This window comes from Solanum stenotomum, unplaced genomic scaffold (assembly GCF_019186545.1).
Source record: "Solanum stenotomum isolate F172 unplaced genomic scaffold, ASM1918654v1 scaffold33337, whole genome shotgun sequence".
NCBI classification, from domain to species: domain Eukaryota; kingdom Viridiplantae; phylum Streptophyta; class Magnoliopsida; order Solanales; family Solanaceae; genus Solanum; species Solanum stenotomum.
The window spans coordinates 7,699-25,853 of NW_026032402.1; the positions used below are offsets into that span (position 1 = coordinate 7,699).

The 18,155-nt window shown below is 33.3% G+C and overlaps 1 pseudogene; it reads right to left on the minus strand.

Moving 5' to 3' along the window:
- Positions 1 to 8,535: 8,535 nt before the first annotated feature.
- Positions 8,536 to 17,192, minus strand: LOC125852275 (disease resistance protein At4g27190-like; annotated as a pseudogene).
- Between the last annotated feature and the right edge of the window lie 963 nt (positions 17,193 to 18,155).

Below are 18,155 nucleotides of genomic sequence, written 5' to 3' on the forward strand. Positions count from 1 at the left end.
AAAAACGCAACCAGATCCTGTCCCAGATCAGCAAGAACTTCAACAACACAACCAACAACTTCAACAACCAAAATAAATCTTTTCTTGGAATTAAAAACGAGTTGGTGTGTGGGGGTATGAACCAACCAACACTAAGGATCATAAAATCCCTCAATATACAATAGGTTTCAGCTCAAGAACACAACCAAATCATGTCCCACAACCAACAATAACTTGCACAACACAACTAACAACATCAACAACAACTAACAACTTCAACAACTTCAACAACAAATCCAATCTTTTCTCAAATCATAAAATGAGCTTGGTGTGTGGGGGAAAGGATCAACGCACACTAAAGAACTCACATACCTTGATAGGGATCACCCACGACGGAAACTTGTTGATCTCCTCTTTCTCCTCTTCTTCTCCTCTTCTTCTCTTCTTCTTCTCTTCTTCACTCTCAAGAACCTTAACTTTCTCTCTTTTAAAATGGAAAAAAAATGATCCACAAACAGCCTAACACAACAATATAACCTCAAAAGAAATTATTTGTGAAAAGACCAAAATGTCCTTAAATTTCCGGACGGACTCTCTGCCAACTGCCCAACTTTCAAAGGGCGTAACTCGCTCATACGAACTTGGAATCAAGCAAACTCGGTGGCGTTGGAAAGATCATTCCACAAGCTTCACAACCATAGCTGGAACTACTCCTAACTCATCCTGAGCTAGGAGTTACGACTGCTCAAAGTTTGCTACAAACTCACTGATTTCCACACTTAGCCAAATTTTCCAGATTCTGAATTTTTCCAAAAAAATGACTACTTCCAATTTCAAGCTTCTTCATATTCATTTTAAATTGCCGGATGTTACAGAACCAACTACGTTAAAAACACATGTTAAACTTTTACACCAGTATATATCCAGTTGGCGTAATTTAGAAAATCTTAGACCCAGAAAATGACCGAAATCACAAACACTCTTTAAATGATCTACCCAAAAGAAGCTGAGATATTTCAGATTTGGAAAAGGGTCAATCTGACCACTAATTCCTTCTTCCACTGCTCTAAAATCACAACAACAGTTGTAAATGCGTAGTGATTTTAATCCAATAAAAGTACTCTTCTTGTTCACAACCAACTTCCTCAGACCTCCACAGTTTTCCAAGTACAAATGTGAAACAAAGTGCAACATGCCTGAGAGCTCTCCGTTACTGAAAGTTTCACAATGGAAGACAATTATCATCTTTGTTGACTTGTTGATTGGTATTGCATTTGAAGTATCCCCAACTTCAATACAAAATCGTTTCAATCTTTCCATCCAGGTGTTGTCTCTATTGAAAATCGATGAGCTATCCACTCTAATAAAAAGACGAGTCAAATTGTGTAGAGATGATAGCTCATCAAAAGAAGTTGATCCAAGACAGCAACCCATCATATCTACTATTTCAATGCTAGAAAATTTGAGGAAAAATCCTTGGCCGATGGGTAGATATGATGTAGCCATATTTAAGAGCCTCAGATTTGCCAACTTGTCCATTCCTTCCGGCAGGCAACGTAACCATGTCTTATCACAATCAAGCAATTGCAAATCGAAAAGATTACCAATAGGTGGTAACTCTTTCAACATGCGGCAATTTTGTAATATTAGAGCATGTAGTTGACATAACTCCTCGATGGAACAAGGCAATGCTCTAATACCAGTTCCACTCACGTTCAGAACTGTTAGTGCTGGAAATGACAAAATGAATTTATCGGGAATTTTCACAAGGGATTGATTGTCTTGCAAAAGTAAAGATGTTGTCTTTGAGCATTTCGTGAAGCAATCAGGTAGATATTCAATTTTGTTGCTTGCGAAAGATATTCTCTTGACAGAAGCTGATACTTTAGTATGTGATATATGTTGGGAAAACGCAGACTAACACAGAAACATATATGGTCAAAATAATGAAAATAAAATGGAAAAATAATGACACCAAGAATTTTACGTGGAAACCCTTCTAAATAAGAGAAACACCACGGGCAAAGAGGAGCAACTGATATCACTATAGTAATGAATTTTACACCGTGTAGTCACGAATACAATACTCAAAGTGACTACTACACACTCAAAAGGAATAACACTCTTTTGATTCCACCTTACTAAAATATCGCTCACACTCTATTTTTCTTCACAGACTATAAGTCTATGGAATACCTCACTTTGCTCTCAAAATATATTTTTTCTCTCTAACTTGGTGTATCTTACAAATGAGCTAATGAGCTTCTTTTACAGAAGAAATTTGCAACTGCAAATTTCAACACCATACACAATATGTCAAAGTTGTGCCACCGAAAGTTTTTAATTGTGGTGTTTCTCAACATTTGCTACCACTGCAATTTGCCAACCTTGCCAACCATTGACAATTGCATGCAGCAATTGTTGAAGTCAATAATGAAATAATGGGGATAGACCGCACAATATATCGGTCAACCTATTTCCAACTTGAAAAACAAAAATGTGTTCATCCAGCTTAGAGGAATTAGCTATCCATATAGCAACATCATGAACCACATCATGCATCTTCACACAATCCATCTAAAGGGCTTCTTCTAGAAGGCAAGCATTTTTTAGACTCCCAATCATTGTGATTCCCCTGTTATAAGCTTTTTCATAACCTTTTTCATATGTGTCAAATTCACCAAGGAACCCATCTGCCCACCAGCAATGTATGAGATCATCTATGGAAATAACCAAAGGATACAAGGAGCAATACAAGAAACAACTTATAGTGTCACCTCTCCTTTGTTCATATTGCTTCTTTGCTCTGACGATAACTCAGTATCCGAAGATTCTAAAGAATCAAAGTTCAACTTGATGACCTTGTAAACCTCATCTATTGCATCTTTTTCATAAGGTTCAGACATTCTAAGACATTCTAATGTGACAATATTTTTTCTTTGGGAGTACTTAGTCCCCATACTTCATTTTTAAAGAAATGGACTTGGCTCTACTCTTTCTCAAACTCAATGCTTAAGTCTTTAAAACAAATTTAAAACGATTGTAAAGGACTTTGAAAAGATTCGAAGAACTCTTTTGACTTGGCTCTTAACTCTACCTTGAATTTGATTTATGGATTCAAGGGCTATGATCTGATGTTATAGATGATCTCTCGATGTCTAAGTGTTGAAAATAACTAGAAAACATAGGTACGATTCGAGGAAACTCAAACAGAAAGAAGTGGAAAAGGGTAGAGGTCCTGGCAACCCTAGCGTACTGAGTGGCGCCGGGGGCCAGACCTCATCTTACAGAACTTGGGTTGGGGAGTTCTGAGTGGTGCGGCGCCCCAGAGCCCAACCTATAGGTTCTGATGTGGGGCGTTCTGAGTGGCACGGTGCCCCACCCCCATTCCCCAGAATTTTGATGATATTTCTTGTTCGTTTTTCGGCCCTAAGCCATCTAAATTCGATTGGTTTCTTTCCCAAACACTTAGATTTGAATTCCCAACCAAAGTATACAAGAATCTACTCAAAAACAACCTTAAACCTCATCAAATCACCTCAAGAACTCCTCCAAAATTCAACAATCAAGATTCAAACAAAACTTCAACAAAACTCATCAAGAACTCATAAACTTTTCTTTCAAGAACATAATACGCTGAATTAAATTATGATTGGAGTGTGGGTGAATGAACCCAATGCTATGTGATCTCACATACCTCGTAGAGATTAACCCTTGGCAAAATCCGCAACGCAACGAACTTTGGCTCTTTCTCCTCTTTTCTCCTTCTTTCTCTTCTTTTCTCTTCTCTCAAAGCCACAACGTAATTTTGTAAAGCGTAAACTGAACCAAATCCTTTTTTACCACAATTTAATTACTAAAAACGAATTAAGCTAATTGGGTAATGAAAAGACCAAAATACCCCTCTTAAATCCGGGTAACTTTTCATATCTAGACAACCTGACTTCAAATGGGCATATCTCCCTCATACAAGCTCGAAAATTAGAAAACTCGGTGGCGTTGGAATGATAATTCAAAGACCTTTCATTTAATATCTTGTAGCTCACCTAACTCATCTTGTACCAGGAGTTATGGTCGTTTGAAGTTGTAACATCTCGCAGCTAGAAACGACTAGAAAGAGTTTAAAATTTGAAAATAATCTTTTTCTGGAAAGAATGTGGAAATCTGGAAATTTTCTAAGTTAAGAAAGTGAGTTTTAGTTATTTTAAAACGTCCATAATTCCTAACTCATGATGATTTAGGAGTAGTTCTTGATATGGTTGGAAAGCCCTTGGAATGATCTTTCCAACGCCATCAAGTTTGCCCGATTCCGAGTTTGTATGAGCAAGTTATGCCCTTTGGAAGTTAGGCTGTTGGATTAAGGAAATGTCCAAAACCGGGATTTTAAAGGGTATTTTAGTCTTTTCACTACCCTATTATTTTAATCCGATTTTAGGAGTTTAATATGGGTCAATTCAGAACTTAGTCAGTTTTAGAAATTAGAATACGCTTAGGGCTTGGAGAAGAGAGAAAGAAAGAAAGAACGGGAGAAGAAGGCAAGAATTCGCCAAGATCATCCAAGCTTGCGAGTGGAATTCGTCGGGGGTGATCCCTATTAAGGTATGTGAGATCTTTTCGTGTTGGTTTAGTTCACCCACACACCAACTTGTTCCAATTCAGCGATTTGGAGTTGTTTACATGTTAAGAAGTGAAGTTATTGAAGGACAATTGTCAAAATTCTTGTTGGTTGAGTTGTTGATGCTTGGGGGTTGATTTAATTCATGTTTCCGGGCTGTTTTTCGGGTTAGATTTGTTGTGTATTGAGGGTACAATTGATCCTAAGTGTTTGGGGAAAGAACTAGAGAAGATTAGAGGGTTTAGAGATGAAAAACGAAGAAGAAATTTCGTCCGACGAAATTTGAAAGTGGTTGTGCGTCGCGCTCTTGGTCCCAGATTTTGAAAATTTCTGCTTCGCGTCGCGGAGTTGACACGAGGTGTTCTGCCTCAAAAGACGTTTTTGAAACCAAAATTTAATTATGCCTCCGCGTCGCGGACCCACCTTCGTATTTTGATTTTCGATCTTTTCTCATGTTTAGCTATCTAAAATCATTCCTAAACAACATGAGATCTTTCCAATCACAAATCTTAATCCTTGGATCCACAATTCAATTCAAGGATCAGTTAAGAGCCAAGTCAAGATCAATTAAGAGTCAAAGTCAAAGAAGTTAAGAGTCAAGTCTAGAAGTTAAGAAGCAAGCCAAAGTAAAGTTTCTTAAAGTTTTCAAGAGTCTTTATTAAACGTTTTAACTTAGTTTTAAGGCTTAAGTTTCAAGCAAAGCAAAGAGTAAGAGTTGAGTTCATTTCTCATAAAAAGCTATTAGGGAACTAAGTATTCCCAAAGAGTTTTTAAATGTTTTCGCATTTGAACAAGAAAAGGGAACACCGGTTCCAAAAGAGCTGTTAAGCTGAGTTTTTGAGTAATTATCTCAAACCAAAGAAAGAAGTTTTGTTTTTACAAACATATGAGCTAAGTATATTTTGGGAGTAGTATTGAGCACCGATATGGAGATGCGAGTTCAGATAACTCAAGTCTCCATAAAACCATGTAGCCATCCTGGGTAGTAAAGGATCATACTTTTTAGATGAGTCCTTAAGATATTTTAGCATAGACTAGTGGCTCCACTAAGTTAAGCGTTCTATATGACGGCAAAGTATAGGACAGTTCTGGCAGCGTGGGCAAGACATTGTATCACCACTTTGGCTCATAGTGGTGGTTGTCGGTTAGAGAATCTCCCACAAAAGTTATATTACTTTTATATACAAGTAAAGTTGAGTTTGTTATTGCTTTATCTTTAACGAACTAAGTTGTTTACACTGTTTTACAAGCTTTATATATTGCATGTGCCTTATTGCTTTATATTGAGTTCAGTTATTCATGAGTCGTACAGAGCCAAGGTAAGTGTTCCTTCTTACTCTTTTCAAGCTTAAGTTGTGGTTTATCATTCGAACTCGCATGCTCGTACATTCAATATACTGATGTCAGTTGGCCTACATCATCTTATGATGCAGACGCAGGTAACTAGGATCAGCATCCAACACGCCGTTGATCCAGTTGAGCACTCCAGAGTCAGTGGTGAGCCTCCTTGCATTCCGGAGGATTCTTTTATTTCGCTTTCCTAGTTTTCTTTATTACGATGTTGTGGGGTCTATCCCAACATCCATCTTAGTATTATATAGGCTTCATAGACAGTCAGACAGTTATTATTGAGTCTCTCATCTATGTATTTGCAGATATTTTGTTTTGAGACATAAGTTGCCATTTTGGCTAAGATGTTATCATTTAAACTAATGCATTGAGTTTATTCTGTTGAGTTAAGTCTTCCGCTGAGTTAAGTAAGCCAGGCCAAGGGTCCACTTGGGGCCAGCAATGGTCACCGAGTGTCGGCCACGTCCAGGGTGTAGGCTCAAGGAGTGACAGAAGTAGACCCAAAACTTAAACTTAGCAAAACTTGCCAACTTTCTAAACTTAATCTTTCCAAAAATTGTTTTCTTTCTAATTCTAGTTCTTTCAAATAGTGAGATGTTGCAATTCTCCAAAATTGGCCACAAAACAAGTGCTAAACAACGAGCAACAACACAAGATTGCACTAAAACTAGAGAATTGAAGGAGAGATTTCATCCAAAAATGAGCTATTATTCATGCCCCAAAATCAGAATCTACAGATAACCAAATTCGATTTCCACCATTGAATTACAAAAACCAGATGCTGAGAACTCCCAGTTCAAATTTGAGCACAATCCAATGATTAACGAAGCGGAAATCTTTGTTTAAAGCAGACTACCTGAGCAGAAAATTTCCAGAAGCAAAAGGGGATTTTTCTCTCTTTCTCTCAATCTCTAAAACGACTCTCTTGATTTTCCTCTCTTGTGTTTTTGAAAATAAGACCTAAATAAGCCTTATATATGCCACATAATATTGGACTTATGGGCTAAAGTGGGCTGGTCCAAATAAGACTTTTATTTTGGAAAATTTTCAAAATGTCAATATTTTGACATTTATTAGGACTCCTTAGATACACTTTCAATATTTATTTAAAATGTCAATATTTTAATTTGTTATGTATCTGATTTATGTATTTTTTATTTGTTTGATTTGCAAAAATACAATTATTTAATAACAAAAAGGAGAAAATCGGGGAGAGAATATTTTAAAAAGGAACATATCACTTAAAATTTTGATCAATTACAATATCAAAATCCTCTTTCTCATTCGATTGGATCAACTGTTTCAATATCTATTTTTCTCCTTTATCAATATCTTAATCATGGATTGTAACCAGTTTTCAAAATTGTATTATATGACTGCCAAATACATTTTTCTTTTATTTGTATTATAAAAATATTACTGATTCTATCTCAATATAATCTAATCATTACATATGAATATGATTTATGAAATCATACAAGATTCTGAAAAAAAAAAACATACATGGTGAAAATAATACAATATGTTGAGTAATGATACAATATTCTAAAAAATATATATGAAACAAATAGGTATATACAATATTCTGGGGTAAAAAATAGCATACATAGTGGAAATAATACAATCTGTTGATGAAGGATACAATATTCTAAAAAAATTACAAATTGACTTGTGAAAAAAAATAAGATACATCTATGCTTAAGCAATATAAATTCATTTGGTATACCTATTGGAATGACTACAAACTAAAAAAGAAATACAATGTTCTTAATAAAAATACAAATATTGGGTAAAAGAAAAACAATTGACAAATAAAAATTAATATAAATACAATTCTAGTATGAATACAATTTTTGCAATTTCTTTTATAATTCTCTCTTTCTTCTTCTTCTTCTTCTTCATCTGTTATTTTCTCTTTTCATTTGTGCATTACCAAGCCTATAAGCAAAATTCAAAATTATTAAATATGAATGTATAAAAAACCAAACAATATATGATGTATGAATGTCAAGGTAGATTACTACAATCTACTAAATCTCAAATATGAAACAAAATCACAAAAAAAATTGAATAATAGTGTTTAAAAGACGAAAAATCTGAAATACATAAAAAAGGGAAATCTCACAAAATACTTAGTGAATATGAAAACAAACTCACAAAAAAATTGAACAATACTGTTTAAAAGATGAAAAATCCGAAATACACAATACTTGGTGAATATGAACACAAAATCACAAGAAATCTCACAAAATACTTGTTGACTCTGAATTTACCTTTACCCACGAGTGAAAAATCTTTTAAATTAATTGTGAGATTTTTTGAACAAAGTGTAGGAAATTTGAATAGTTGATTTTCTTGAACAAGGAAAGGAGATAACAATGATGAAAAAGGGAAGAGAGAAAGAAAAGAGTGATTTGGGGGTAAAACCTAGAAAGAGAGGTAAGTGGGTAATGAGATATTTTTTTATTTTCTTTTAGCGGATATAGAGTAAAAAATGGTCTGGGCCTAATTTGAGAAATAAAAAAAAAATTAATTATATTAGGATACAATTTATTTTCTAAAATATTAATTATAGAAAGGGAAAAAAGTTGCTAACCCATCTTACCTCCACCATTCGACCTATTCCTTGAAACAATGCTGTAAATTTTAGTTGAAGTTGTGGTCATCCCACTGTACTTGGCACCACCATTCTGATGATCCTGTTATCACATACAGGTGGAAACTTTAAGAAGTCATGCTAGATGCTAATAGTAATACGTGGATAGCTCCTAACTATCTTACTTAATTTCTTGAAACAATGCTCTAAATTTGACTTGAAGTTGTCTTCGTCCCACTCCAGTTGGCTCCACCATCCTGGTGTTCCTCTAATCACTTTGATGTTGTTGGAAGTTTGAATAGAGAGAGGCAACTTCCTTATTTCATAGCATCCGATCACCTCAAGTTCCTCAAGATGTTTCCACATACTCTATGCCTCCCCAAAAGTTGCTAATTTTGGCAAACTTTCCAAAGATAACTTCCGGACCCTTGGAATTTCTGAGTTGACAAGTGACAAGTCTACCAGTTCCACACATTGGTAAATTTCTATTTCTTCCAAGCGCATGGGTGCAGAACCAACCGCGTTAAAAAGGCATGTTAATCTTGGACAATAGCGTATATCCAGTTTGCGTAATTTAGAAAATCTTAGACCCAGAAAATGACCGAAATCAGAAACACTCTTTAAATGATCTACACAACTGAACTTGAGATATTCCAGATTTGGAAGAGGGTCAATCTTTCCACTTCCTTCTTCCACTGGTCCAAAATCACAACGACACTTGCTAATGTATAGTGATTTTAATTCATTAAAACACTGGTTTGCAATCAACTTACTAAGACCCATGCAATCTAGCAAGTGCAAATGTGAAGCAAACTGCAACATGCTTGAGAGCTCTCCGTTACTGAAAGTTTCACACTTGCGGACAATTATCTCCCTTCTTGACTTGTCGAATGGTAAATAAACTGGAAATTTCCCAACTTCAATACGAAATTGTTTCAATCTTTCCATCCAGGTGTGGTTTCTATTGAAAATTGATGAGCTGTCCAATGTAATAAAAAGACCAGTCAGATTGCGTAGAGATGATAGCTCATTAAAAGAAGTTGCTCCAAGATAGGTACGCATCATATCTACTATTTCAATGCTAGAAAATTTGAGGAAAAATCCTTGGCCGATGCTGCTCCCCAAATTAGATGCAGGCATATTTAAGAGCCTCAGATTTGTCAACTTGTCCATTCCTTTCGGCAGGCCACGTAACCATGTCTTATCACAATCAAGCAATTGCAAATTGCAAAGATTACCAATAGGTGGTAACTTTTCCAACCTGCGGCAATTTTGTAGTATTAGAGCATGTAGTTGAGATAACTTGTTGATGGAACTAGGCAATACTCTAATATCAGTTCCACTCAGGTTCAGAACTCTTAGAGCTGGAAATGACAAAAAGAATTTATTGGGAATTTTCACAAGGGATTCATTGTCTTGCAAAAGTAAAGATGTTGTATTTGAGCATTTCGTGAAGCAATCAGGTAGACATTGAATTTTGTTGCTTGCGAAAGATATTCTCTTGACAGATTCTGATACTTTAGTATGTGATATCTCTGTCAACCCAATTCCAGCTTGAAAAACACAAGTGTGGTCATCCCCAAAGGTATTAGCTATCCATTTAGCAACATCACGAACCACATCGTGCATCTTCACACAATCCATCTCCTCATAATCCATCTCATGGGCTTCTAGCAAGCAGGCATTTTTTAGACTCCCAATAATTGTGATTCCCCTGTTATAAGCCTTTTGATGTGTGTCAAATTCACCAAGGAACCCCTCTGCCCACCAGCAACGTATGAGATCATCTGTCCACATAGCTGCCGGATATAAGGAGCAATACAAGAAACAACTTTTAATGTCACCTCTCCTTTTGCTTCCAGTATTATCCGGAGATTCTAAAGAATCAAAGCTCAACTTGATGACCTTGTAAACGTTATCTATTACATTTTTTTCATAAGGTTCAGACATTCTAAGTGAATCCAAAGCATCTACCCATTCCTCGACCCTGTTCTTCCATGTCCCAATAACAGTTATTGCTAAAGGTAAACCGCCACACTCTCTTGCAATATCCTTTGCAAGTGGTTGAATATTCTCCCGATTGGCAACATTTCCCGCAGTTTTGATAAACAATTGCCAAGATTCATCTTCCTCCAATATGGAAATAATCATTTCGGTGTTTGTTTTCATTTCCTTACAAACATGCCCAAAACGACTAGTTATAATAACCTTGCTTCTAGAGGGAGGTTCAGGTTGGGGCACACCTATATCATCCAAATTTATAGCATCCCAAACATCATCTAGTATAACAAGGAAACTTTTTTCTTGCTTGAGCCTTCCCAAGATTTTGCTGGCAATGCTTATTTCACTTCCCTCTTTATCTACATTTAGGCTTAATCTGCTCACAATTTGTGCTTGAACTTGTTTTATAATATTTGGTGGTTTGGGCACTGTAACCCATACCACAACACCAAAAGACAGTTTAGAATTTGACACATTATTAATCTTTAGAAGCTCATTGTTCAGATTCTTTACCAATGTTGTTTTACCAACTCCTCCTGGACCCAACACACCAACGATGCATACCTAAAATATTGATACAAGTACCCAAAAATTACAACAATGGTCATAAATGTATCATACTATACTAACTTCAAAGTGAAAAGTTAAAATTCTTTATCAAATAAGTAGTAATATATTTGCTAATAACAAATTCTTCTATTGCATGAAGTTGATCCTTTAATATGCAATATATAAATATATACTTTGGTGTACCTTTCTCCTTAAATGTCTAAGAAATATCTCATAATGTGAAATAACAATGTAATACTAAACAAATGCATCAGCAAGTGGAACTTATATTAAAAGAAATATTGAGTAATAACGTAATAATACCTTAATAGAACATCCTATCCATTTTAAAAAAAAAAAAACTTCAACCTTTCAATGTTGTTCTATCTTCTTATTTAGTAGAAGAATCATCATTTATTATATTATACTCCACATTAATTTGTACCATCAGAGTTTAAGAATAAACATTAAATTTTAAATCAAAATAAAAAATGATTGAAAAATTACTGGAAAAATAATAATAGTATGAAAATCAAAATAAGGAGTAAGAAAGACTTTTTCATGATAATTTTTTTGAAATATAGTGATAATAATTAAAATATAGCCGTTATTTTATCTTTTAAACTAAGTTTAATTGAATATAATTTGTAGAATGAGAAAACATATTAAACTAATAACCCTTTAATATTGTTAAATGCACTTTCGGTTTAATTGAGTAGTGGGTCAAAAGTTACGAATTAGGATATTAAAATAATGTCTTACTCTTTCCTTAATTATTATGTTATTTTAAATATTTATTTTCCTTAAATGGTAATTCTTTTTTCATTTACAGTTATTCAATTAATTTTTAATGTATTGAATGTGGTTATGGGATATTGAAATAATATCTTTATCTTTTTTAACCATAATAAATTATAATCTAACCGTTATTTTTTTGAAATGACAATTTTCTTTTCGTTCCTACGACATATTTTTTAATATATTGAATGTAATTATTATAAAACTTATTGTATTTAGTATGACAAAAGAATCCAAAATTTTGAGAAATTATATAAATAGTAATCCAAAATTATAAAAAAAAATGCTAGAAAAAATAAAATAAAAATTGAGGCAACAATTATTTTAAGAAAAATGTAACAAAAAATATCATAAAAAATTGATAAGAATAAATAAGTATTTATTGATAAGAAGGGTGTCACCCCATATTTTGTATTTTAGCTTTATTATCACATATAGATAGAAACTTTAAGAAGTCATGTTAGATGCTCATAGAAATAGGTGGATAGAAGCCATGGAAGACAAAATGAAGTCACTTCACGAGAATGGCACATATGAGCTAGTGGAGTTACTGAAAGGTAATAAGCTTTAACAAATAAACGGATCTTCGGATTAAAGCAAGAGCAACATACATCTGCACTTAGGTATAAGGCTAGGTTAGTTGTCAACGGTTTTGGTCAAAAAAAGGGAATTGACTTTCATGAAATTTTCTCTCATGTTGTAAAAATGTCCTCTATTCGTATGGTTCTAGGCTTAGCCTCAAGTCTAGATTTAGAGATTGAGCAGATGGATGCCAAAAGTGTCTTTCTTCATGGTGATTTAGAAGAAGAGATATACATCTGAAGGCCGAGTAGTTGAAGGAAAAGAAAATCGTGTATACAAATTGAGAAAGGGCTTGTATGGCTTAAAACAAGCTCTAAGGCAATGGTACTTGAAGTTTGAATTTAACATTGAAAATCAGGAATACAAAAAAAACTTCTTCTGATCATTGTGTATTCTCTTTCAAAAGTTCTCTGATGATTTTACTATCTTACTACTTTATATGGATGATATGCTAATTGTTGGCAAAAATAAATCTAGAATTGCAGTCCTCAAGAAGGAGTTGAGCAAAGAGTTCGCGATGAAGGAATTGAGGCCAACAAAGAAGATTTTAGGAATACAAATTCATCAAGATAGACACAAAAATGAGTTATCATTATCCCAGAAGAAGTATATTGAGAAAGTACTCAAGAGGTTCAACATAACATATGCAAAAGTGGTTAGTACGCCTCTTGCTAAACACTTTAAGTTGAGTATGACCTAGAGTCCATCTACTAATGAAGAGAAGAAGGAGATTTCATGTATTCCATACTCTTCTACGGTTGGTAGTTTGATGTATGTTATGGTTTGCACTAGACCAGATATATATTGCATATGTTGTTGGTATCGTTACCAGATTTCTTTCCAATCATGGAAAAGATCATTGGAATGTAGTGAAATGGATATTAAGATATTTGAAGGGTACTTTAGATATGGAGTTATGCTTTGGTAGTGGAAAGCTTGAACTTGTATGCTACACAAGCTCTGATTTAGGAGGAAATCTTGACAATTCAAAATCAACTTTTGGTTATTTGATCACTTTTGGAGGGGGGCTTATTTCTTTACAATGAAGACTACAGAAGTGCATAGCTCTATCTACTACAGAGGCTGAATATATATATTGCCATAATTGAAGGTGCCAAAGAATTGCTTTGGATAAAGGAGTTTATCAAAGATCTCGACTTTGAACAATTAATATTTGTCTTATTTTGTGATAATCAAAGTATTATCTATTTCACCAAGCACTCTACCTTTCATTATAAGTCCAAACATATTAGTAGAAAGTATCATTAGATTAGAATGGCCCTGGAAGAGAAATTATTTAAGGTTGAGAAGATATACATTGATAACAATCCTTCAGATATGCTTACAAAAGTGGTGATCGTAGACAAGTATGAGTTTTATAGAAATGTGGCAGGCATGAAGCCTGTTAAGAGTTCCTCCACTTGAAGTCCATTTAGCCCCCTGGCTGAAGGGGAAATTTGTTGGACTATGACCCATGTTCTAGTCAAAGGTCCATGGTCTAATCCTATTTGGAAAAGAATTGGAACTATTCTCCTTATTTAATTTGGTTTCCATTTCTATTGGGAAAAGGATTGGAATTGTAGTTCTATTTGGAGTTGATTTTAGCTTTATAAGGAAAAGCACAACTCTATAAATAAGACGGGTTGAGAGAACTATTCAATTGTACATTAGTATTGTCTTTGAAAGACGTTAAGACATAAGATAGGTTTTTTTAGAGAGCTTTCAACAAGAGAGAGGAGAGAAGAAAAAGTTATTTTTGCTGTAGTTTTTTTCTCCGACTAGCAACCTTCAGATTGCGTTACTTGATTAATTAACTGTTGGATCGGACTGAAATTTTGACTGAGTGTTCCCAACACCTCGGCGTTTGATTTGAACGGTGGAGATCGGATTTAGATCCCGAACAATAGTTGGGTTTGGGTGATTTTCTTTCTATTTATCTTTTGTTGGTGTGGCAATTGTTTCTTCACTTTTGGCACTTGTTGTGTAGCCATTAATTAGGAGAATATTTGTAACCCTCTTATTATTATAGTGAAGCAATTCGGATCTTGTCGATCCCGTGGTTTTTACCTTCGGTTTGAAGGATTTTTCCACGTTAAACTTGATGTTCTTTATTTTTGGATTTTCGTTTTCATCTTTTCGACACAACATAAAACATAAATAGGGGTGGTCATTGTCATTTGTAAACAACCCAAATCAAAGAGTATTCTTCCATAACCAAGTTCTTCTTTTCAAAATAGGTCTTCTCCTTTCTAACTTCCTCTTAGTTAATTAAATCTTCCGATTAGTTAACGATCGTGGGCTAGCAGAAGGTTTTCCGATTATATTTTTCTTCTGTTATTCTCTACAAACTAAGTATTCTTCACACATAAACTCACTCAACTAAGAGTTCTTCTCATAGAAAATCACTCAAGTTTCTTTTATAACTTCCAAGTCACTCAACTATAGATATTCTACAAAGTCACTCAACTATGGATATTTAACTTAAAAAGTCACACAACGAATTTAAATGATTTTTTTCATTGAATTTTGTTGAAATACAATTTTTGTTTTAAATTAATTTTTTTAAAAGTAATAAGATACTTATTTTAATTATTTATTTTATTGAAATACAATTTTGTTCAAAATATTTTTTAAAAAAAATAAGCTACTCATTTTAAATTATTTTATTAAATTTTGTTAAAATACAACTTTTATTTTAAACTAATTTTTTAAAAATAATAAAATACTCACTTAATTATTTTATTAAATGTTATTGAAATATAGCTTTAAACTGAAAATACTGAATCCCCACCAACCCAACTAGCACTATACTGGCTAAAACTTTATGTAAACCTCAATATTGTTAGTACTCTTCAATTGTCCCAGTTTATATTCAAAGTTAATGTTCTAAACTCATTTCCAAATGACAATAAATATGGAGTTATTGTATATTATAAATATAAGTCCTACGGGTGACCAAACTCATGCTTTGCTTGTCAATTCTTGTCTTTCATCTCTTTTACCCATGCCTTTTTTTCACCGATATTTTTGTTCCCTCACTTTTTAGTATGTTTACATGTACATAATGTTCTAAACTCATTTCCAAATTACAATAAATATGGAGTTAACGAACCAATAAAATTAGCTACTCTTTTTTTTCCTAAGAATTCAATTTACATGTAGTAACACAACATTTTCAAAAATAATATTATGTTTATTTTAATAAATTTTGTTGAAACAAATTTTTTTTAACAATTAGTTTAAAACAAAAGTTGCATTTCAATAAAATTTATAAAATAATTAAAATGAGTATCTTATTATTTTTTTTAAAAATAGTTCAAAACAAAATTTGTGTTTCAACAAAATTTATTAAAATAATTAAATGAACATCTTATTATTTTTTCTTAAAGAAAATAGTTTAAAACAAAAATATTGCATTTCAACAAAATTTAATTAAAAAAATCATTTAAATTGGTTGAGTGGCTTTAGTGACTTTGTAGGTAAAATATTCATAGTTGGATGACTTTAAAATTATAAAAGAAAGTCAATTACTTTGAGGTTATAAAGAAAGTTATTGTGAAATGAGCTCTTAGTTGAGTGACCATCTAAGATTTATTTATATCTCCTTTGTGTTCTAGTTTCCCAAAGTAGAATGGAAGAAACTCAATATGGCAAAAGGACTTTTTATTAGAGTTTATCTCTATGTATATAAATTGTAATTGAGATTATTCTATATTATAAATTGTAATTGAGATTATTCAATATGGCAAAAGGACTTTTTTTCACCGATATTTTTGTTCCCTCGCTTTTTAGTATGTTTACATGTACATAGATTTAGGTGAAATTTCTCACAACCATCAACAACATATATTCATAGTTTGAATATTATTTTTTTCTATTGTCACGATATAGGGTTTCAACATGAAGCTCTGATATATATATGGTTGAAATTGAAGATTAGATTTTTAAGAAAAAACTATTGTGTTGCATGCATTTGTGGTTGAATTTTATTTTATTTTTTGTAGAAAAAGGAACATATAAAAGTCAAGCTGGTTCACTCGATGACTAGAAAATGGGTGGTGACATTAATCTTCACTTAACCTCCTTAGTATAATAGGAAAAACAAAACTACTTTTGACTATAAAATCTAATTAGATAGGAATTAGCAAGGATGAAATCGTAAAATAAAATTTTGGATTAATTCCAACATTACCTTATCATCTTGTAACAGTTGCAAGATTTTGTTAAGATTCCTTGTTGCTGTTGACTGGCTTTGTATTGATGGTCCTGTGATGAACTCAACTCTTTTCATCTGGTAATTTTCTACCATCAAATTTGATCCAAAGCTTTCTCCGATTTGTTTAAGCCTAGAAAGTTGATCTTGAATCTTCTGTGCTCGAGTGGAGAGTTGAGAGCGAACGCTCCATTTTGGACAGCATTTATACGCAAATGTCTTAGCTGTTGCAATGCTTTGTTGCATAGTTTCCCATTCATTCTCCAGCTTGCAAAATCCTCGATCCACTTGATAACATCTGGCTTTGATTTATAGCCTTCTCCCTCATCTTCCTCCGTCTTTTCTTTGATTTCATCTCTAAACTTTGTTAGCTTCTCCATTTCCTCCCTTACATTTTCAATTTTTGACGAGAAACGAACAATATTTTCAATCTTTGGATAGATGCATTTACATAACAACTTTCCCACCTCAACAACAATGCCACCTACAGCATTAAAAAGTATATCCATTGAGATAAATAAAAATATTTGTGATTAGAATGCTCTCAATGATGATCAATTAATTATAAACTGAGTGTTCAATTTCTTCATTATTTATAGCAGAGCAAAAAGAAAAAGTAGTAACAAAGAATAAGTAAAATTGAAGGCAAATACAAATACTTTAATCAACAAAGCAAAACATATATATAAAGGAAAAGAAGAAATGGAATGTCCCAGCAATACTTTATTCTTGAGACAAGAGTGAAGCAATGACTTTTCCTCTTTTGTAAAATGATTGCATTTTTGTTTTACTCATGAAGTAACACAAGAATCTGTTTGGTCCATTTCATTTGAAACCCTTCGGCGGAAAATTATACTGGTTAATATTAATTGTTTTATAGTAGTAATATATAGTAGAGGTTGAATCCTCTTTGTATGTTTACTTTTTCATATTTAAACTCTCTAGCTAGTTTGATTCCCATTCTCAACAGACCTAAAACTTTTGCTTTTTCTTGTTCTAATGGGCTACCCTTCTCCACTAAAATACCTTGCTTAGTGTATCGAACAATTAATTATAAGGACTTCATCTGACACCAAAACTTGATGGACAATGTGTACGTCCACCCTTCTACACTTTTGTTTCGGACCCATGAACGTGTGTCTAAGTCCTAACTCACACATCTTGTTTTAGGAAGGGAGACCAGTTAGAAATTGGAGAAGAGATCAGTTTCTGAGTTTTAATGGCGTTTTAGCTCATAGTTGTATTTATATGAAGGGAGAAAAGAATTATATATCTTGACAACCAAATTAATTGCAACTCAAAGGGAAATTTAGCAACCAACCAAAGGGAGCTTTTAACCAACATTAGACATTGTAAAAAATTCCATCATAACGCAGTCTGATTTGCTAATGATGATATTGTCAATCTTTATCAAAAGTAACTTTTCACTCTTGAGCCAAACACCGGGATGTCCTTTTCTGAGAAAAAAAAAA